Raw genomic sequence first — 22805 nt, 5'->3', positions numbered from 1 at the left:
TTTAGAAACAACTGCATAGTTGAATAATCTCTGGAATGGTTTTTTCATTATAGAATCAGTTGACGATAATTGATTGATGATTCATCCTTTCCCTCGCAGAACAATACACTAGCTGACCTTATGTCGCAATTTATTTCATGCCAATGCATTGAAAATTTACCTCGAACGCTATTCCGGTAGTTTTTTTTTCGCAATTGACATAGACTCGGCTACAGTCGATTATATACATGTTGCCCCAGCACCATTATTCCACATCTCATAACTATATCAATATATTTTTGGCACCGCATGGAAAGAACAACAATGACAACACTTGTAAGTATCAAATATCATGCTACATGTTATTTAGGATTGCTTCAGTGGAATCGCACCTCTAGGCATCGTTCGTATAACGTTAACCAAGCGCCAAACAAGCGTTCGCCATAGCATGCATACAAAGCCATACATTGGTGGCTTGAAACTACTAGGAATATAAACACTTCTCATCATTTTGCTCTATTCTCAAAAGAAACGCTTCTGTTAATATTACTGGCCTCGAAAAAAAGTTGCATTACTTTCTCATGCTCGAGATAAGCACAGCTGTCACCCTTAGTGGAGGAAGTTTTGCTACTGGCAAGCAAAACCTAATCACATACAAAATTCCAGAACGACATTTACTTTCTTCTTGGTGACTAAACAAGCAAAATAAACTCGGTATTCCCCAAATAATTTTTTGGCGCACAACCTTAACACCTGCTTCGCCATAACGTCAGTTTAATGCATTGATTTCCATTATCGTTTAATTTCCATTATCCACAGTTAACGATTCCATTATTACCCCACGATTTTATTTTAGTCTCATCAATGCCCTAGATTAATGAAGGAAGGGGTGTGATAACTGCTACCTGCTACTTGCCTAATTATTTTCTAGCTTTTAGTACTTTGCTATGTTCAATCACAATGAAACCGTTTAACTTAAAAAGTTTTTTTTTGAAGTGAATATATCTCGAGAATAGCTGCATTTAGAAGGAGATTGATAAAAAGCTTTTTTGTTTCAAATCACATAAGAACTCATAATTTATGACTAAAAATGATTGTTAACATACGATGTTCCACAAAGTTCGTCAAAAATAATTTTAACAATTTAGAATTATTTTCTAAATTTTCCTCATGACTTCTATTTTATATGAAAAAAAAAAAAAATAAATATATATATATATATATATATATCTTCTTCTTCTTCAATGGCACTAACGTTCCTAGAGGAACTTCGCCGTCTCAACGTAGTATTACTTGCGTCATTTTTATTAGTACTTAGTTGAGATTTCTATGCCAAATAACACGCCTTGAATGCATTTTGAGTGGCAAGCTCTAGAATACGCGTGATCACAGTGCAAGTAGGAGGAAATTTCTTTGACGAAAAATTCCCCCGACCAGAACGGGAATCGAACCCGAACACCCGGCATGTTAGTTATGACGCTAACCACTCGGCCAAGGGAGCACAATATATATATATATATATATATATATATATATATATATATATATATATATATATATATATATATAAATTAAAAAAATAAAACTCGAAAAAACAATAGATTAGAAATGTTTTTTTCAAAAATCTCGAGAATGGCTGCATTTAGAAGAAGATTGATAAAGCACTTTTTTTTATTTTGATTATTGACATCCAAAAATTCGAAGTTTCGAAAATTCATACAAATTCGATGTTCCACAAAGCTCGTCAAAAATAGTTTTACCATCTTGTACCCAGGTTTGATATTTTTAACATGACTTCTTTTTTATATAAAAATTTAAAAAAAATAAAAAATTGATATTTTATATATTGCAAACTAATGTTTTTTCTCGGTGTATATTTTTTGACATCAATACTCTATAAATCTTTCAGTATTTCACACTATTTCAGTAGGACTCCTATTTCTTAAGATATAAATTATCAAAGATTTCTCTTACTAAAATCGATACGCCCTTTTCGAAAGTTACACTTGAGTCAAAAAATTCCGAAATGCTGTGGAAAACTCTTATTTCCTCCAACCCAAACGGAATATAAACTTTCATTCGAATCAAAAATACAAGTTTTTAAAATCTGCATTTTTAGCTCGATTTCATTTGGAATTGCACAATGATATTCGTTTCATTTTTCTACCTTACAATAGCAGATGTACTCAATACAGCGTAACTTTTAGAAATGTAAAACTATCACACTGCATGTTTTAAAGAATGTCGATGACAGATGTGCCAACCTACAAAAAAATTAAAAGCAAAAACGGGGGACTGAGAGCGCCACACGGTGGTGATTCCGGGAACATTTTGATCAAGGTAGTGCAGTCAACTCTCCCTAACTCGATATCCAAGGGACCATCGAGTTAGGGAGGTATCGAGATACAGAACATTTTTTCCGATTCCGACCAGAACGGGAATCGAACCCGAACACCCGGCATGTTAGTTATGACGCTAACCACTCGGCCAAGGGAGCACAATATATATATATATATATATATATATATATATATATATATATATATATATATATATATATATATATATATATATATATATATATATAATTAAAGAATTAAAACTCGAAAAAACAATAGATTAGAAATGTTTTTTCCAAAATCTCGAGAATGGCTGCATTTAGAAGAAGATTGATAAAGCACTTTTTTTTATTTTGATTATTGACATCCAAAAATTCGAAGTTTCGAAAATTCATACAAATTCGATGTTCCACAAAGCTCGTCAAAAATAGTTTTACCATCTTGTACCCAGGTTTGATATTTTTAACATGACTTCTTTTTTATATAAAAATTTAAAAAAAATAAAAAATTGATATTTTATATATTGCAAACTAATGTTTTTTCTCGGTGTATATTTTTTGACATCAATACTCTATAAATCTTTCTAAGACACTATTTCAGTAGGACTCCTATTTCTTAAGATATAAATTATCAAAGATTTCTCTTACTAAAATCGATACGCCCTTTTCGAAAGTTACACTTGAGTCAAAAAATTCCGAAATGCTGTGGAAAACTCTTATTTCCTCCAACCCAAACGGAATATAAACTTTCATTCGAATCAAAAATACAAGTTTTTAAAATCTGCATTTTTAGCTCGATTTCATTTGGAATTGCACAATGATATTCGTTTCATTTTTCTACCTTACAATAGCAGATGTACTCAATACAGCGTAACTTTTAGAAATGTAAAACTATCACACTGCATGTTTTATAGAATGTCGATGACAGATGTGCCAACCTACAAAAAAATTAAAAGCAAAAACGGGGGACTGAGAGCGCCACACGGTGGTGATTCCGGGAACATTTTGATCAAGGTAGTGCAGTCAACTCTCCCTAACTCGATATCCAAGGGACCATCGAGTTAGGGAGGTATCGAGATACAGAACATTTTTTCATATTTTTTTTATGCCACAAATTGCAAATATAAGTATAAGTATTTTAAGCCCTAATATAGGGTAAGTGTCCCAATATTAGGGCTTAAAAATATGACCCAATTAGGAATAAACCAATTATGGTACATGGGGTTTACTATAATTGGTACCATTGCGTATACAGGATATTACTATAATTGATTTGTTTTTGTGCATTAGTACATTTACCCTATATGTACTAATGCGCATGTACTATTATACATTCTTTTCTCAAATTTTAATATAAATATAAATTTAAAATACATAGGATGTTTGTTTAGTAGGCCAATTTTATTGTAAAATGGAATTGGAAATGGAAAAGGAACTAGGTTAACAAAGAAAATATTAATTATGTATGTAATTCAAACTAAATTGTAACGATCACGCAGGAACTACTCTGGTCTCTCTTCAACTGTCGAATAAATCTTTCGCCTTTTACGCAGGAACTGTTCAATCGCAAAGAAATGTTCAAATAGTTTCACGGGAACATTTTCAGTTGATTGCAATATTTCGGACATATTCTTTAGGTTCGATTTAACGTTCGAAGGTGTAATTTCAAAACAATCAGCTGAAACTTCCTGAACCTCCTCTAACTCCATAGGACTACTATTTTCAACGTTTTTTTCAGCTTCTTCAACACTTTCCAGTATATCGGTATCAGTCATTAGATCACAGCAAATCACGTTTTGATCCATTTCGCAATATTCATCAAATGACGATGAACAATCGAATGGTACTGCACTGTCGACAGCAGCAAGCTCACGACGCATTAATTCTGCCAGCGGAATATCATCATCATCATTTATGGAAAATCCGGCTTTCCTGAAGCAATTTTGAACAGTCTCAGATTTAACCTTGTTTATCCAAGAGCGTGAAAGTAATTCAATTGCATCCAATACCGATATATCTGAAGGGTCCTAGAGTATATTTGAATACAGTATGAGTGCTGAATAACATGAATGTAAAAAGGAAAAAAATACCGTTGTATCCTCCATTTCTAGCAGTCTTCGTTTTACTAATTCATGGCGATAGTACTGTTTCAGGTTCTTGATTATGCCCAAGTCCAGCGGCTGAACTACTGAAGTAGAGTTTGGTGGAAAAAACTGCAAATTTATCGATTTAAGCTTTGGTTGGAGAGATTTTGGGTGCGCTGTACAATTATCAACGAACATGACCACCTTTGAGGAGAAAGAGATATAAGTATGATACATTCCCATTACACATAATTCCCGAATCAATACCTTTCTATTTTCTTTGGAAAATCTTTCGTCAAGTTGCATAATCCATTTCTCAAAAAGAATAGAGGTCATCCAGGCGTTGGTGTTACTCTCGTATATCACTGGTAATGATTTCTTCTTTTTGAAACACCGTGGGTTTTTACTCTTTCCAATGACCAGCAATGGTAATTTATCGCTTCCGTCCATGTTGGTTGCACACATGACTGTCAGACGTTGATTCGAATATTTTCCTCCGTGGCAAGTTTCTGATCGAAATGCAAATGTTTTGTCTGGCAAACATTTGTAGAAAAGTCCTGTTTCGTCTGCATTGTAGATATCACGTGCATCATACTCGGCAATTATACTGGGTAGGGTTTGCGAAATCCAGTTGTCCATTACACTGAGATCTACACTGCCACTCTCGCCACATAGCTTCCGAAATGTCATCTTTTGCCGTTTTAAAAATTTACTTAGCCATCCAGAACTTCCTTTAAAATAGGGAATTCCCAGTTTCTGGGCAAATTCGCAAGCCTTCTCCCGAAGAATAGAACCTGAGAGAGGTAAATTATTCTCTCTGGCTTGATTGACAAAAATTTCCATTGACCGTTCCAGCTTCTCGTTCCCAACCAACCTTATACGCTTTTTGTCCACATTCAATTTTCCCATCCGATGCCATTTTTCCTTTTGCTTGAATAGTGTTGACACCGTACTTTGTGCAATACTGAAATCTTTTGCAACTTCAGACACCTTTCGCCCATACTTTTCGACCTGCTCGATGATGCTCAAACTTTGAGATATGGTTAGCGTTTTAATCGTTCGCTTGAAAGGTTTTCCCTGGTTTTTCATACTTGAAAATAAAAATCCTTGATAATACGAACACTTCGTCTTCACTTTCAAGAGCAATTGAAATGACAGCTAGAAACGCACAAAAACAAGTACGCGAAAATCAATCGAGTTAGCGAGGTAAAAATCCATGAAAAAATGAAACAAAGCCCATCGAGTAAGAGAGGCATCGAGTAAGGGAGGTATCGAGTTAGGGAGAGAAGAATGCATGTAAAATCAAAGGTGCCATGAAATTCATCGAGTTAGGGAAAATATCGAGTTACAGAACATCGAGTAAGGGAGAGTTGACTGTATATGAAATTGTTCAAATTTCCATTTAAAAAAATAAACAAATTTTACACTGAAAAAAAAATTCATAAAATCAAAATTATTTTTTCTTAAAAAAGTTTTTTTTAAATTCCAAATCCGAAAATTCTACGAATATTGTAGGGCCAACATGTCATCCATATATCGGAAGATGGGCACTTCTTCAGGGAAAAAGCTTTTCTAAAATCAACTTTTTCATGTTTTCTTTGGAAAAATTACAAAATTTTCTAATTTTGTTTAAAGCCAAGACAACGATATAGTGTATTCGGAAAAGTGTAAGATAGTATGGAAATGTGGACTTTTGTCCAAGACGTCAACTTTGTGACTCTTATTACTTCCAAAAAAAATGCCGTTTTTTGCATTGAAATTGCAGAACAACTGATGTTTTACTCGTTCTTGCGATTGACATGTTCTTGACATGTTTCTAAAAAGAAAAAAATGTTCGCAGAACATGCCAATCGCGAAAGTACAAAAATGTAACGAATAAAACATTAGTACTTTTTTTTATTTTTCCGATATAAGGATGAGTTTTTGGTTATTGTATGGCCTACGCATAGAATTTTTTTTCCAGAAATAAAAAAAATCCGGCACATTTTTGGAAAAAAAAGAATTTGAATTATTAAATTTTTTTTGTGTAAATTTTTCTAAAAACATGTTTGATATTTTTTAATGAAAATATAAACAGTTTCCTACATTCCATCCTCTGACCACAATTTTTTAGGTTTTACAGGGAAACTTCGATATAACGTACCCTCGATATAACGTACATTTTACCTCGATATAACGTACGCATTTCCAAAGTGTAAAGGAAATTTTTTTTCAATATTTTTTTTCTGATAGAACAATGAAATATCTGTATTGTAATGCTAAAACAAGTTTTGTACCTTCAATCAATCCCGAAATACAGCTGGTTTCGTAATTCCGGATTCTAAACGAATCAAGTTTTCAACAGTACGAAGGGAAACATCATGAGAAAAGCTGGCTTCGTCTTCTGATTGAAGTTATTCATGAACTTTACTAAAACATCAAAACAATAATGTATTATAGACTACGTTTGTGAGTACTTTATTATGCTTCGATATAACGTACAATTCGATACAACGTACAATTTTGAAAGTGAAATGTACGTTATATCGAAGTTTACCGGTATAGTTTTTAAGTTGGATTTTTTGTAATATTGCTTTTTTAACTTTTTTAGAAAGAATTCTAACTCTTAAACTAGAAGACCCAAAAAAAAGTTTGTTCAGAAATTGAAATGAAGAAAAAATGTAGGTTTGATTTTTCATTAAAAAAATCTTGATAATATTTCACTACAAAAATTTAGAGATTCATTTCTCTCAAAACGTATGTCATAAAACTCAAAAAAAAAAGGTTTTTCTACCAAAAACTTTTCAATGATTTCTTTGAAAAATTACTACTAATGTTTAACTCGTAACATTTTTGTGTGTAAATAAAAAATCTGTAAATTTTTTTTTATTTAGAAACATGTTCAAGAACATGTCAATTGTGAGAATTTACACACAGAAATGTTACGAGTAAAACATTACTTTCTCAGGAGTCTCCCTGTAAATATGCCATATATTTTAAAAGCTATAAAAAATAGAAAGTTAAAGGCTCGGACAAAAGTTCATATTTGAATATTATCTTGTTTTTAAGTTTTTAGTCGTATGCAGGTCATGTTAATAGTGATCTCATCGCAAATCGAGAGGCAATTTTAAAAACTCCAATAAATATTGTACACTGATAATTTGCTACATTGACGAAAAAAAATTTATTCAAATTTTTTGCACCAAAAAACATGCCAAAAGCTTTCGATTTGCGATGCGATTATTATTCATTGAATGATTAATCATCAAAGACGAAGGGAAATTTTTTCATTTAAACAAAAAAAAACTCTGTATTGAAAGATCCTACAAGAAGTTTATAGGAATCAAATGAAAGCTAGTTAATAAGGCTAATTGGAGTTGCTATCGTATCGAATTAGTTGACAAAAATTGTGTTAGTCCACAAAATCTTGGAAAAAACAAAACGATTAGATTTTTATTTTTTCCCGATATTTCTGTCCACTACATTTGAACACATCAAAATAAAAAATTGTTCGTAAAATATTTAAAAACTTGAGAGCTTAGGCTTCAAAATGCTGTACATCTCATCTGATCAAAAATTTACACCCAATGTTTATTGCATTAGAAATACTGGATAATATTGAAGAATGTGCTACGAATTCAAATAAAATGTTACGACGAAAGTTTGTGAATGCAGAATTACTAATTTCTAAATCACTTCATTCATGAAGTAATAACTACTCGGAACTATAATATATTTCTTTGTGTTGCATATTTTTTATTTATTTTCGCAGAAAGAACAAACGATCACATTGGTAACCACAGCACAAGCCCCAAGGAAACATCGATTATGCAATTCTCCTCATCATCCCGCATCCCGAATGTTTTGTTTTCTTCCACAACTCAATCCCAAACAAACAGAAAACCGGTTGCTGCCGGCTCACCGAACCGGTATTCGATTTTGATCTTCCAGAACGTTTGTTTTCTCGGGAAGAACCAAATTTCAGAAATAATAGCTGCCGACACACCTACCTCATCCACTGCCCCACGACCGGAGCGACCGGTCTTATCCAAAAAAGGGGGGTTCTGCGTCGTTCGTTCGCTGTTGTTGTTGTTACTCCAGGAGAAGGGCCGTGTTCGCCGCAGAGCCGATCTCCGAAAGGTTCAATAAACCGTTGATGGCGCTGCTGCAATCAATATTCTGCAAAAGAAAATCACCCGAGAGGTGGAACAGGAATACCAAATTAGTGGGGCTGAGAACCGAGCATGATTCAAACAGAGAAAGAACAGAACCGAAACGCCAATATAAAAACAATCGCTTCGGTTATATCCAATCTCTCGGTAGCAGGGAAAAAAACAATGGTAACGTAGAGAAAAGTTCATGAATTTTGAGCATCAAGGGCTCATCTTTTCTGTTGGCTACATTTGGAAGAAAATATCTTCATATATTAATTTTTAATCATAAGTTCATCAATTCATTGATAAAAATATATCAAGTGTTGAACTATTAATAATGCCAGAATTGGAGCAAACTGTGAACTCAATGATCGATTTTTATCACGTATCAATGAAAAAAAATGGAAGCGATTTCGAGTAACCGATATAATTTTACTTTTTTTCGAACCGGCGAACCGCATGGAAACCGAAACGGTGCTGTCTCAGTGCCGAATGTCCAAACCCGAAACCAAAAGGCAATAATCTTTTGAACTTGTTTTCTCCTTGGAAGTGAAAGAAGGAACAGACAAGCCGAGAGACCAAAATCGTTTGGCAAAAAAAGTTCTACTACGCAGTTTACAAAATTACAAAATTGCTGTGGTAGCGAACAACCAAAGCCAGATTATGTTTCAAGCCGATTTGTTTTTTTTTTGTTTTGTTTGCGGATGGAAACCTGTATCTAGAAGAGCAACTCCAACACACGGATAGTCATTTCCGACGAAGGTTGCAAACGACGAAGAGAGGAAAGTATTGCTAATAAGAAGACTACAGGAAATAGTCCCGTTGACAGGTTCATTCGTGTGTTACCTTTCGCGATATAGGGGATGCAATTAAGAAAGTTTTCGAATGCATCCGTCGTCGGTCACAATAATGGCTCATGTTTTTCATCTCCAAACAAGATTCGTGACTCTTCCGTCAGCACCGCGAATGGTTGAGATATTTTTTCTTCAGAAAGCGTTGCTCCAAATGGACCCCGCACAGATTGATGATTTCATTTGAATTCGAGCAACGCTACGTTGCACCACAACACCATAACACAAAATCTTGCGAGCGACGGCAGAACCAATTTTCCAGGGTATCAAGTTAAACTTTTTGAGCCGCTAAACCGGGTCGAATTTCCAGACAAAATCTGAGAGCTCCAGCGAATGTTGAAGCGTAGAAAAGTGTTCACACATGACGGGATTTGTTTTTTTCTTTCTTCAGGCTTTTCCGTTTGACAACTACGTAAACCCGTTGGAAATATGAGTAATAATAATCTTCATTTCTTGGCAATTATTTAGTATAACGAGTTCCAGGTTCTACTTAATTTGTACACATAATTATTGGATAACGAGTGGTCACATCTCAATGACACACCATTCACATACGAACCAATGAAATTCATTCCAATTATGAAACTACACATCAAAAACTGTCCATTGCAGCTGGTAGCACAAGAGAAAGGGCTAGTGCACTAGTATTGATCGAATGCATCTGCTGCACCCATCGTTCGTTGCAGCAGCAGCAGCAGCAGCAGGTTCAATAAACTTCGCTGCGTGACAAAGTGGTACTCTAAAGGGTGTGTCACATCAAATTGCATCACGGAAAAAACGCTGTAGAAATTTAATTTTTAGGAATTATATCTTCAGCTTTCGCTTATAATCAGATAAGAGCGTATAGATCACGTTGGCCATGCTTCACTGTCCATTTTTCGTAAATTTGGAAAAATGTCGTCGAACGAAAAAGAGCGTCGTGAATTAATCCTGTGCACTCATTTCGAGAATCCGGAGTTGTCACATCGGGACATCGGTAAGATGCTGGGAATCGTCCAATCCACGGTCAGCAGAGTACTAAAACGATACTTCGAGAACCTAACCATCGGCCGGAAGGTGAAGGACGGCAAAAATGGATGCTCCGTCAGTGAAAAAGATCACAAGCGCGTAGTTAAGCAGTTTAGACGTGATCCGAGAAGTTCGGTCCGGGATGTCGCCAATAAGCTGAATTTGTCAAGTTCATTCGTCCAGCGGACCAAGCAGCGGGAGGGCCTGCGTACATACAAGGTTCAGAAGGCTCCTAACCGCGACGAAAGGCAAAACATGGTGGGCAAGACGCGAGCCCGGAAGCTGTACACCGAAATGCTGACGAAGCCGCATTGCCTGGTAATGGACGACGAAACCTACGTCAAAGCGGACTTTCGTCAGCTGCCGGGCCTGTTGTTCTTCTCCGCAGAGGACAAATTCAGCGTTCCAGAGGAGATTCGCAAGCATAAACTATCCAAGTTTGTCAAAAAGTACATGGTGTGGCAAGCGATCTGCTCTTGCGGAAAGCGGAGAGCCCCCTTCGTGATGACCGGCACGGTAAACGGGCAGGTTTACCTTAAGGAGTGCCTACAGAAGCGCTTACTACCACTATTGAAGCAGCACGAGGGCCCGACCATCTTCTGGCCGGATCTCGCTTCGTGCCACTATTCAAAGGACGTGTTGGAGTGGTACGAAGCCAACGGGGTCACCTTCGTGCCGAAGGAAATGAACCCGCCCAACGCGCCGGAGCTTCGCCCAATAGAGAAATATTGGGCGATTATGAAGCAGGCCCTCCGGAAGAACCCAAAAGTTGTCAAATCGGAGGCGGACTTCAAGAGAAAATGGATTTCTGTTAAAAAAAAACTACAACCTGACGTTGTACAGAACCTTATGGACGGGGTAAAGAGGAAGGTTCGAGCATACGGGGTTTTTATTTTACTGTCTAAAATTTTCAAAAGGATCGGTCTACTGGGCGAATTTCTACAGCGTTTTTTCTGTGATGCAATTTGATGTGACACACCCTTTAGTAGACATACATGTATGTTTGTTTTCCACACGTTTTTCCCTATCTATCATCCATTTTATCGGCCATCCACCCGCTGAATGACTGCCGATGACGGCAGCTCTTCAAGTGTACTCCACTTTTCATTATCTATTGACGAATTGTTGATCTGATATGGAGGAAAGCAGCGGAATGGTTCTGGTTGACCCGATTTCATAATGATGGAAAATGTTTATTGGACAAAATAAGGCATTGAATTAAATTTTATCTATGAATCATGGTAAATAATTAGTAACTTTAAGGACTGAGAAAATTTTGCAAATTGATGAAATTATTTAAAGATCGAAGTATCTTAACGATTTGAGAAGTTCTCAGTCAAGGGATTAAGCTTTTTTTTTCATTAAGAGATTAAGTTAGAGAGATAAAGTATCTTGGTGTTACTATAGATGACAAACTGCTTTTGAAGTCTCACATAGATAATGTCATCAAAAAAATTGCAAAAAAATACGGTATCATGTGCCATTTAAGAAGTGAGTTGACAATTTCGAGTAAAATTCAATTATATAAATCAATAATATCGCCACACATAGACTTCTGTTCATCCATTCTTTTTCTTGCTAACGAAACACAAATGTTGAGGTTACAACGTTTACAAAATAAAGTAATGCGCTTAATTTTGCGTTGTAATAGATTCACTTCCTCAGCTTTCATGCTAAACACGCTTCAATGGCTATCTGTGAAGCAAAGGATTGTATATTTAACTATGGTGTTCGTTTTCAAAATTATAAATGGATTGCTGCCTCGATATTTGTGTAATCGAATTGAAAGAGGAAGTGATATTCATAGATATAATACCAGAAATGCAGAAGAAGCACGAACGCCTATCTTCTTAAGTAGAGTGTCACAGAACTCCCTAGTTTTTAAAGGTGTAACTTATTACAATTCGATGCCTAGGCACATTAAAAGAGCAACCACATTAGTGGATTTTAAACGACAGTGTATTTCACATAACAAAAATGTAATATAAATGGTTAAATTGTAATGAACGAAGTTGTTTTTAACGAATTGTGTTTGTGTATGTGTATGAAAGAATGAACTGTCATCTTCGTCCCAATGATAATGAAGGATTTTTTGTATGTTTATAGAAATGAAAAGAGAAAAAAAAAGAAAATAGAAAGTAGTCTACATAAGTTTGAGCACGCGCGCGATAATGCAGCCATGAGAAATCTGAATTGTGATAGCAATTCGAACATGGTAGAGTTTGTTCTTATTGTGGAATTGGATATGTTAGTTTCGTTAAAAAGAAGCACAGCTATGATTGGGGTTCGTTTAAGATCGAGGGAACGACTGTTGTCAAGTAAAGAAGGCTCAATAGCTATTTCTGAAGGATCAAGCAGACAACCGTCGGAATGAAGGGATAGGCTACAACCTGAAATTCATCCAACGGGTCAAATGTTCGATTAATCTGAAGATTTAATAGTCTGACAATTTTGGCAGTCAGGTTACAGTGAACTCAAAAGATGCTATGGGATAGCTTGACGGGACAGCAAGCGTTTCTTCTTGAGATTTGTGAACTGAACTGAAATATTTGCTGTAACTTCTTACAAACATGTCCGAAGAAACTTTTGAATAGACCCACAAATCACAAAGAGGTGATTTCATATCTGCAAAATCAATCAGTTCGATTTTATTTGTAAAACTGGTTATGTATTAATTAATTATCAACTAGATAATCGACCAACTCAAACCTATGTAGGGGAATGAGGCGGGAGCTTCATTATTTAAAAAAAAAAGTGGGCTGAGCGAAAAATTGAAAAAAACCGCTTTGTTGACGTAGTACTACGAAATTAGTTAATTCAATTCGCTTGCTCATCACTTCAGATATTATTTTAGAATGCATCGAAATGTTTAAAATATTTTTTTTAGTAGAAAATACTGGTGACCATGAAAAGAGCTGATGGTTCATGTGGTTTTTTAGAATCAGCTGAAGATGCATGATTCATTCTTTCTCTCACGAGAGTAATACAGATCGGAGTATTGATTTTTTTTCACTCCGGATAATCGAATCCTCCGGATAATCGAGTCATAAAAAAAACGAATTTTCTCTCGGTAAACGTTATATAATTATGATTTGCACTTATTTTATTTTAGTTTTATCTAGGTTGACCCGTTTGTATGTTTGTGACTTTGTAACTTTGTAACGTTGTAACTTTGTCTGTAGCACTGTACCACATTAATAGAAATTTAACCTTCTTCTTGTTGACCGATTGATCTGAAATTTGGAACAAATCTTTATCCCTGGTGTCATTATAACACTGCGTATTCCATGATCTTGAAAATCCAAGATGGCGGCCACTACAAAATGGCGGATTATGGACATATTTTCTCATAATCCCATCAATGTGGGTTTTCCCAAAACCCCATCAATATGGGTATCGTGAAAGGTCTTGACCAGTGGAACACAGTTATCTAGGGAAAATGAAAATCTAAGATGGCGCTCGCTACAAAATAGCGGATTACATATTTTCTCAGAACCGCTTCAATGTGGGTATCAAATGAAAGGGCTTGAATAGTAGAACACTCTTAACTATGGAAAATGTAAATCCAAGATGGCGGCTGCTACAAAATGGCGGATTACATATTTCCTCAGAACCCCATCAATATGGGTTCTCCCAAAACCCCATCAATATGGGTATCGAATAAAAGGGCTTGACCAGTAGAACACAGTTATTTATGATAAATGTAAATCCAAGATAACGACCGTTACAAAATGGCGGATTACACATTTTCTCAGAACTTCATCAATATGCATATCAATTGAAAGAGATTGACTAGTAGAACACAGTTATTTATGAAAAATGCAAATCCAAAATGGTGCCATATATATTTTTTTCAAAATCTCATCAATATGGGTATCAAAGGAAAGTTCTTGACTGGTTGAACATAGCAGATAATGAAAAATCGAATTCCAAGATGACCGTAGTCCCTAAACAACTAATTACTTTTTAAATTGTTTCATTCCGCTAGACCTGTTTGTATGTATGTTTGGGTGTCTTGTAGGGTTGCCCCACATTAATAGAAAATTGACCCCGTTCCTGTTGACTGATTGATCTGAAATTTAGAACATACATTCAATTCTACTGTCATTATGAAACTGCGTATTCCATGATCTGAAAAATTCAATTTGGCCGTCGTTAAAAAATGGCTGAATGATTTGACTTGAAGAACACGAAATATAATAAACAACATAAACTTACTTAACGTTCTTCGGAATATTTTGATGATATACTGTATTCTATTAGTCAAATCAATTCATTTGATACCAATATTGAGGGGATTGCAAAAAACACATTTTGTCGACCATTTTGTGGCGGCAACCTTAACGAATTTATGTTGTTCAGCCATTTTTTAGCGGCGGCCAAATTGAATTTTTCAAGACCATGGAATACGCAGTTTTATAATGACAGTAGAATTAAATGTATGTTCTAAATTTCAGATCAATCAGTCAACAGGAGCGGGGTCAATTTTCTGTTTATTTGGGACAACCCTACAAGACACTCAAACATACATACAAACAGGGCAAGCTGAATGGAACCGTTAAAAAGATATTGTTTATTTGGGAACTGCGGTCATCTTGGATTTGCATTTTTCATGATCTACTGTGTTCTACCAGTCAAGCCCTTTCATTTAATATCCATATTGATGTGGTTGTGAAAAAAATATATACGGCCCAATTTTGTGGTGGCTGCCATTTTGGATTTGCATTTTTCATAAACACAGTTATTCTACTAGTCAAGTCCTTTTATTTGATACCCATATTGATGAGGTTCTGAGAAAATATGAAATCCACCATTTTGTAGTGGCCGCCATCTTAAATTTGCATTTTTCATAAATAACTGTATCATACTAGTCAAACCCTTTCATTTGATACCCATATTGATGGGGTTGTGAAAAAAATACATATGGCGCCATCTTGTGGTGGCGGTCAGTTTGGATTTGCATTTTTCATAAATAACCGTGTTCTACTAGTCAAGCCCTTTCATTTGATATCCATATTGATGAGGTTCTGTGAAAATATGAAATCCTCTATTTTGTAATGGCCGCCATCTTAGATTTGCTTAGATTTACATTTTTCATAAATAACTGTGTTCTACTAGTCAAGCCCTTTTATTTGATACTAATATTGATGAGGTTCTGAGAAAATATGAAATCCGAAAATTTGTAGTGGCCGCCATCTTGGATTTGCATTTTTCATAAATAACTGTGTTCTACTAGTCAAGCCCTTTCATTTGATTTCAATATTAGCTATTCAATATGGAAATATTATACAAATTATTCAAAATTTCCGAAAATCAAAAATAAAATACTCCGGATAATCGAGTCTAAAATTCCGGATAATCGAATACCGGGCAATCGAGTCTCCGGATAATCGAATCCGACTTGTACTGCGATCACGAGACTAATGAGCAAGCATCGCAAGCGTTATTCTTCTCATTAATGCCCAAAACGAATCGCTTAGCAATTTCGAATGGATGGTCGTTAATGAGTTAATGCCAACCATTTCAATCTACATTTGCCAATGTATACAAACAAAAACAATGTGTACGTATTGAATCGATAGCACGAGAGCGGAGGCTCTGGTCAGGTGGTGCACTTTTTCGCTTAGGGAAACGTGCCTCTGGACGCTCGAGCTTCTTCGGAAACTTCTTTGAACATTAGTTCTGAAAAGAACCGATCATTTACTTTTTTTTGTGGAAGAAAAACAGAACCCGAACAGCAGAAATACACGCTGTGACATGAACGAAGCAAACACATGCGTTGTCCTTTAATTCACGTCGTCATAGGAAATGAACACGCTCTTTCTCTCCTGCTGCCGTTGTTTTTGCTGCTGTTGATTTTGCTAAGGTTGATGATGCTGTTACTGATTTGGTACTACCTATGTTGCTGATATGGCTATTACTTATGCGGTTTCTAGTCTGCTTCTGGTTTTCTCAATTGAGTGACATCCGCTTTACGGTTGGTTGTTTCTCTTCAGAAACTGAACAGTGCCTGCGATACAAGAATACACCAGACGGTATGAAAACTGAAGCTTTGCATCATTTCATTGAGTTGCGCATTAAATTAAAAGTTACGAAAAAAATCGCACCGTAAAATCGCATTTGATGCTGACAACTCACTGGAAGGGAGTAGGACTGTGTAATAGAATATTCTATAGTCTTGATTTAAAACTTCTTTAGTCTAACCGCCTCTATTCTTGAAAATGGCCGATTTTGCAAACTAATCTTAAACTATAACGACATTGAGAGAGACCATTTGGATGATTCCGGATGAGCGTTGAAGAATGTAATAAAATATGAAAATCCTCTGCTTTTATTTATAAAATGTTTGAATACTTTGTGAAACTGTACCATTTCAAGAAGAGCAATATGTAAAATCAAATCTCTATTTTTATATGAAAAAAATTATATAAATTCATGATTCGATTTTTGACGTAGGACTACGCCTTTCATTCCTGTACTGGAGTTTAAGTTCAATGTGTTGAAAATTCAAGTTTTACGCCGGAACAATAAGATTTTGAGCGTTAACACCTCTTTGCTGGCTCAACAAAATGGTATGACAGCCATTTCATTCGAAAGATGTCTACGCCTTATATGCTTATTATTTGTTGATCCGAAAATTTGTTTCAATAGCTTAAAAATTGCTTCTGAAACAGGCTAAATCTGTATATCAACTGGCACTCGTTCGGTGATCATTTAATTGTGATCGGAAAGTGACGCGAAGATGGTCTCGCTCGCTCGCTCGCTTAAACACTATGCTTTTCTCTCCCAATTCCATTTATTTTCTGCAGCCGAACCGAATGGAGCCTTTAGTGAAAAACGAAATTCGGATGACAATTCGATACAAATTGTTACATTGAGTATGAATTTGATAGCGAATAAAATGATATGTTTGATATGGTGTAGATAATATTCCACCATATCAAAGAAACCATATTGCCAAAATCGATCGAAGATTCTAATTGGCGGGGGAGTGGTATGATAATCACTTTGTTCGAAAGATGAAATGTCTTAGAACTATATCTCGGCGTATCAAAAATGTCGAATTTCGTTCCGAATAAAGAGCATTTGCGGCATTCACTACCTTTGGTTTGGTCGTAGTACATCGTTCGCTGGTGGAAGCTTATGGTGAACATGCTCCAGTAGTGAAAACAAACCACCATGGGTAACAGGCTTTCCTTCTCAGGTTATCTAAAGATAATGCTTGCCGCTTGCCGAGTATTGTGACATATGAGATATTTGAATTTACCTTTCGTCCAGTGATTGACAGTTCGTGTTGAAGTGTAGTCATCCAGTCTAAGCAACCCTACGTTTATTTGTACCGACTACCAACCTTAGACCCCTAGCAACCTAGTTTGTTATTTTATTTAAATGTTCACTTCACTAGTTTCACTCCTCAAGACTAGTCGTCTTTATTTCAAGCTTCCTGAAATCTTCCAAATCGTTACCACTCAAGAGGTTATGGGTACTTCAAGCAAGGATTCGGTGCACGGAATACCCCAGTTCAGCGGAGGTCCTGGATTTCACAACTGGAGTTTCCGAGGACGGATGTTCCTGGACGCGCAAGATGATCCCCCAGAGGACACTGCGGAGGCCGCGGTGAAGACGAAATTTGACGAGACGGACAGAAAAGCGAAGTCACTGTCGATCGGTTTCCTTGGCGATGACTGCCTGGAAATCGTTCGAGATAAAACTTCTGCGAAAAAAATGTGGCAAGCTCTCGAAAATTCCTTTGCTAAGAAGTCTCTGGTGACGCAGAACCTGGTTCGGAAGCAGATTGGACGGTTGAGGATGAAGGAAGGCGATTCCATGCGTGGTCATCTGGTGGTTTTCGAAGACCTGATTCGGCAGCTCAAACAGGCAGGCGGAGAGTTAGCTGAAGCGGATTTGATCGTGACGCTGTTTGGGACTCTTCCGGAAGTTTTTGATCCGTTAATCATGGCGCTTGAAAACCTAGGCGACGAAGATTTGAAATTCGATACCGTCAAGCAGCGGCTCCTGGCAGAGGAGGTGAAGCAGCGTGACCGGCACAATGATGTGGTGGAGAAGTCAACGGCGTTCATCGGCGACAAAGGTAAAGTTAAACCGAAAACGTTCCGGTCACAAATGCGGCCGGAAGGGACACATGCAGAAAGATTGCCTCCAGAGGAACAACGGTGAGGCCAACGTAGCTTCAGGAAGCGGTTCTGTGAGCTTTATGGTCAACCGTGAAAAATCTGGCCGGCGGCAGAGCGAAAAGGTCACCTTCAAGTTGGACTCTGGATCAAGCGAACATTTGATTAATGATGCCAGGGTATTTTCGTCGTCTTCAAGACTGGCTGAGCCAATCGTTATTCAAGTTGCCAAGGACGGCGAAACACTCGTAGCGAGAACGAAGGGCGTGATCGATGGCTGCAGCAACAAAGGTGTTCGGGTAAATATCAACGAGGTGCTGTATATCCCCGACCTACGGGATAACCTGATGTCCGTTAAACGACTGGCAATTGCTGGAATTTCGGTGCTGTTTGATGGTCGTCAAGCAGTGTTACAGAAGAAGAACCAAGTGATTGCCACGGCCCATTTGAAGGGCAGTCTGTACGAGCTGGAAATCAACGTGGATCCACCGGCAGCAAACATGTGCGATGCAGAGGCGAGCAGATTGTGGCATCGTCGACTTGGCCATCTCAATGAAAAGGCGATGGCAAAACTGGTGCAGCACAACATGGTGAATGGCATCAACGTGAAACCAAAGGCCATTGAGTTCTGTGATCCCTGTGTACAAGGTAAGCAGTGCCGCGAACCTTTCAGCGGAACTAGACAGCGAGCAACCCGGATGTTGGAACGAATCCACTCGGACGTCTGTGGTCCTATTGATCCACCGGCGTGGGACGGGTCGCGATATTTTGTTTCCTTTATCGACGACCACACGCACTTCATGGTTATCTACCTGATGAAGAAGAAGTCCCAAGTTTTCGAGAAATTTCGTGAGTTCGAAGCAATGGCTACAGCGGCGACAGGCAAGGCGATTTCCAGACTGACCGTAGATCAAGGAAGGGAGTACTGCTCCAACGAACAGAAGGCGTGGTACAGATTCAAAGGCATTCAAGTGGAGCCAACGGTCGCTTATACTCCCCAGCAGAACGGTGTAGCAGAACGTTTCAACAGGACGCTCATCGAGAAGGTACGTGCTATGCTCTTCGATTCACAGGTCCCAAAGAATTTGTGGTCTGAAGCCGCCTACACCGGTGTATGCTGAACCGAACTCCTACGGCATGCTTCCAGTGTGAAAAGACGCTAGCTGAACTGTGGTTCGGTACGAAGCCAAGTGTAGAGAAGGTTCGCATATTCAGATGCAAGGCATTTGCGTGGATTCCAAGCCAGACAAGGAAGAAGCTCGATCCGAAAAGCGTGGAGGTAGACATGATGGGGTATGCCCCTAATGACTACAGGCTCTGGGACAGAAAGCATCGGAAGATCATCGTAGCCCGAGATGTCAAGTTTGACGAAACACGTTTTCCTTATGGTGCAGAACCAGATGAATCATCACAAGCTCCCCTGGTCGTCGTATTCCCGCTTGAACAAGAGGGGTAAGCTGAAGATGTACAAGCTGACGTGGCAGAACCAGGTGACGATTCCCAAGAAGAAGAAGATCCGCAGTCCGACGACGAAGCTCAACCAGACGAGCCTGACGATCCGACACCACCAGCGCAACCAGAACACTGCGAGTCCGACGGACGGAGTTCATCATAAGTATCATTTTCATCAAATGGATGTACGGACTGCTTTCCTGCATGGAAGTTTGAAGGAAACCATCTACATGGCCGTTCCGGATGGAGTTCAAGCGAAGCCTGGTCAAGTTTGTCGATTGGTCAAGTCGTTGTATGGCCTAAAACAATCCCCGAGATGTTGGAACGAGCGTTTCAACGAAGAGCTGCTAAAGATGGGCTTCATTCGGTCCAAGCACGACTATTGCCTCTACACGAAGCTGGTTCCCAATGATGAGCTGATCGTGATTCTATACGTGGATGACCTTCTGGTGGTGGGCCGGAATCTATCAACGATTGCGCAATTGAACCGTGATCTGACCAAGCTGTTCGAGATGTCCGATTGTGGTGACCTGCGCCATTTCTTAGGCATAAAAATCGACTACAACAATGAGGCTGGGTAATGAAGCTGTCGCAGAACGCAGGCATCAATCGGCTGATGAAACGCTTCGGGATGGATGACTGCAATCCGGTCAGAGTTCCGATGGAGAAAGGCCTCTCACTGGAACCGACAGGCCAACGCACTGACGAACCATATCGCGAGCTATTGGGATCCCTGATGTATCTCATGCTGTGTGTTCGACCTGACGTATGTTTTCCGGTTGGATATCTGGGTCGTTTCCAGCAAAACCCTAAGACTTAACACTGGCAAGCACTGAAGCACGTGGTCCGGTACATCCAAGGAACTAGAGGTATGACGCTACTATTCCGGCGAGAGGAATCGAGCGTACCATTGGTCGGGTACGCGGATGCGGATTGGGCCTCGGATGTCACCGATAGGAAATCTGTCAGCAGTTACCTGTTCAAGGTGTTCGGATGTCCCGTCTCCTGGTGTAGCAAGAAGCAGCAGACAGTAGCAACATCATCCAGCGAGGCAGAATATGTAGCTCTGAGTCTGGCGGCGACTAAAGCGATTTGGCTGAACGGAGTTCTGGAGGATCTGCAAGAAGCTAGCGCACCGGTTACCATCTACGAAGATAACAGGGGCTGCATCTGCATGGCGAAGAATTTGGAGATGAAGCGCACCAATCATATGGACGTCAAGCATCACTTCTTCCGTGATCACGTGGCGTCTGGATCCCTGAAAATCGATCCTATCAAGACCGAAGATCAGATAGTGAATATATTTACCAAGCCGTTGGAGTCTACCCGTTTCAAGGCTCTACGGTCAAACCTAGGATTAACAGTTTGAGAGGGGGTGTTGAAGTGTAGTCATCCAGTCTAAGCAACCCTATGTTTATTTGTACCGACTACCAACCTTAGACCCCTAGCAACCTAGTTTGTTATTTTGTTTAAATGTTCACTTCACTAGTTTCACTCCTCAAGACTAGTCGCCTTTATTTCAAGCTTCCTGAATTCTTCCAAATCGTTACCACTCAAGAGTTCGCGTTTACATAATCACGTCACATACCTCAGAGAATCCTGATTCTTACCTCTATCCACTAACAACTATCTCTTCCATAATTATCTCAAAGGAGCCACACTTTAGAAGCGACCCTTCTGGTCGCAAATATCATACTAACGTTTTTTCTCTTCCCGTGGTGACTGTGAGGACGTGGCCGGCGTCGCTATTGACGGAATCTTACACAATGAGAATAGATTGCTACTCCCAAGCGTCATTCAGTGTGCAATTTCGTGAAAATTGAATGATCGATCGTTAAGTCACCAGCCACCAAAACACCCTAAAACACTCCTAAATTCACACAAACTCTCCCCCGGCAAAATCAAACTATAAAAATAAATTTGCTTTTCATTGTTTCGGATATTACTTTGGAATGCATCGAACTGGGCGAATCGGGTTACGGTTCTCCTCTGGATGCCAGGAATTAAAAATCGTTTGATGCTGCTATTGTTATTTCTACTGAATATATTGGTGCTGTAATGTTCTCGCTTCTTCTGGTATGTTTTGTTTCTAGGTTAAAAATTAAGTGATTGGTACGAAACGGAGCGAGTGCAATTTACTCGAATTGACTTGCTGTATATTCACTTGCTGTATATTCCATTGTATGTACCAGCAGCCATAGAATAGAAAAGAATGGCAGACAACAGCCTTCGGGCTTGAATAGATGATATGCAAGATGGATAGCTACGTTTATTTTCGTAATAGTATTGATGTACACTCTGTCCAACTTCTATAAGCCCACCCTGATTCTAGTTCGTTGCAACACAAACAGTTAGAATTTTAACAAAATACATTCATACATTGTAGACTGCTTAGAATAAAGTATATTTAACGTCAATTCCGTTCTAAAGAGTTGTTTGTTTATTTATTGTGCTTAAATTCGATAATTTCAGCTGTCCAGTTTCTATAAGACCACTTCAAAGTATTATCAATGAAAATTTCAAAACGATAGGTTGATTTACATGTCAATAGTTGGTAACCTTACCATTTCGACTAATAACCTTGAAAATTCGTGTTGGAATACTATTTACCAAATTATGCTGAACGGATTTCTCGATATTTTTTCCATTTTTCCGAAATTGCGACCTTGAGTTCTTCAATCGTGGTGTACCGTTTTCCCTTAGTGTAGATTCTGCGTACAAGGATCTCCCCTAAAATGTTCAACAGGATTCAAGTCTGGAGAGCGAGCCGGCCAGTCCAAAAAAATAGGTTTTTGGTTTACTTGCTGGTATGGATAGAAGCATTGTTT

At 38.1% G+C, this 22805-nt stretch overlaps 1 protein-coding gene across 5 annotated transcripts in view; it reads right to left on the bottom strand.

Moving 5' to 3' along the window:
• Positions 1–22805, bottom strand: part of LOC129776910 (inositol-pentakisphosphate 2-kinase) — a 355299-nt gene that overhangs the window by 92858 nt on the left and 239636 nt on the right. For 4 of the 5 annotated variants that reach the window (XM_055782846.1, XM_055782845.1, XM_055782848.1 and 1 more), the window contains exon 4: positions 8391–8559. The exons of the other annotated variant lie outside the window; for it this stretch is intronic. The gene's annotated coding sequence lies outside the window, so the exon portion shown is untranslated. The remainder of the gene's footprint in view (positions 1–8390; positions 8560–22805) is intronic. 5 annotated transcript variants of the gene reach the window in all.

Source organism: Toxorhynchites rutilus, chromosome 3 (assembly GCF_029784135.1).
Source record: "Toxorhynchites rutilus septentrionalis strain SRP chromosome 3, ASM2978413v1, whole genome shotgun sequence".
Classification (NCBI taxonomy): domain Eukaryota; kingdom Metazoa; phylum Arthropoda; class Insecta; order Diptera; family Culicidae; genus Toxorhynchites; species Toxorhynchites rutilus.
This window is presented reverse-complemented; position numbering and strand designations above follow the sequence as displayed.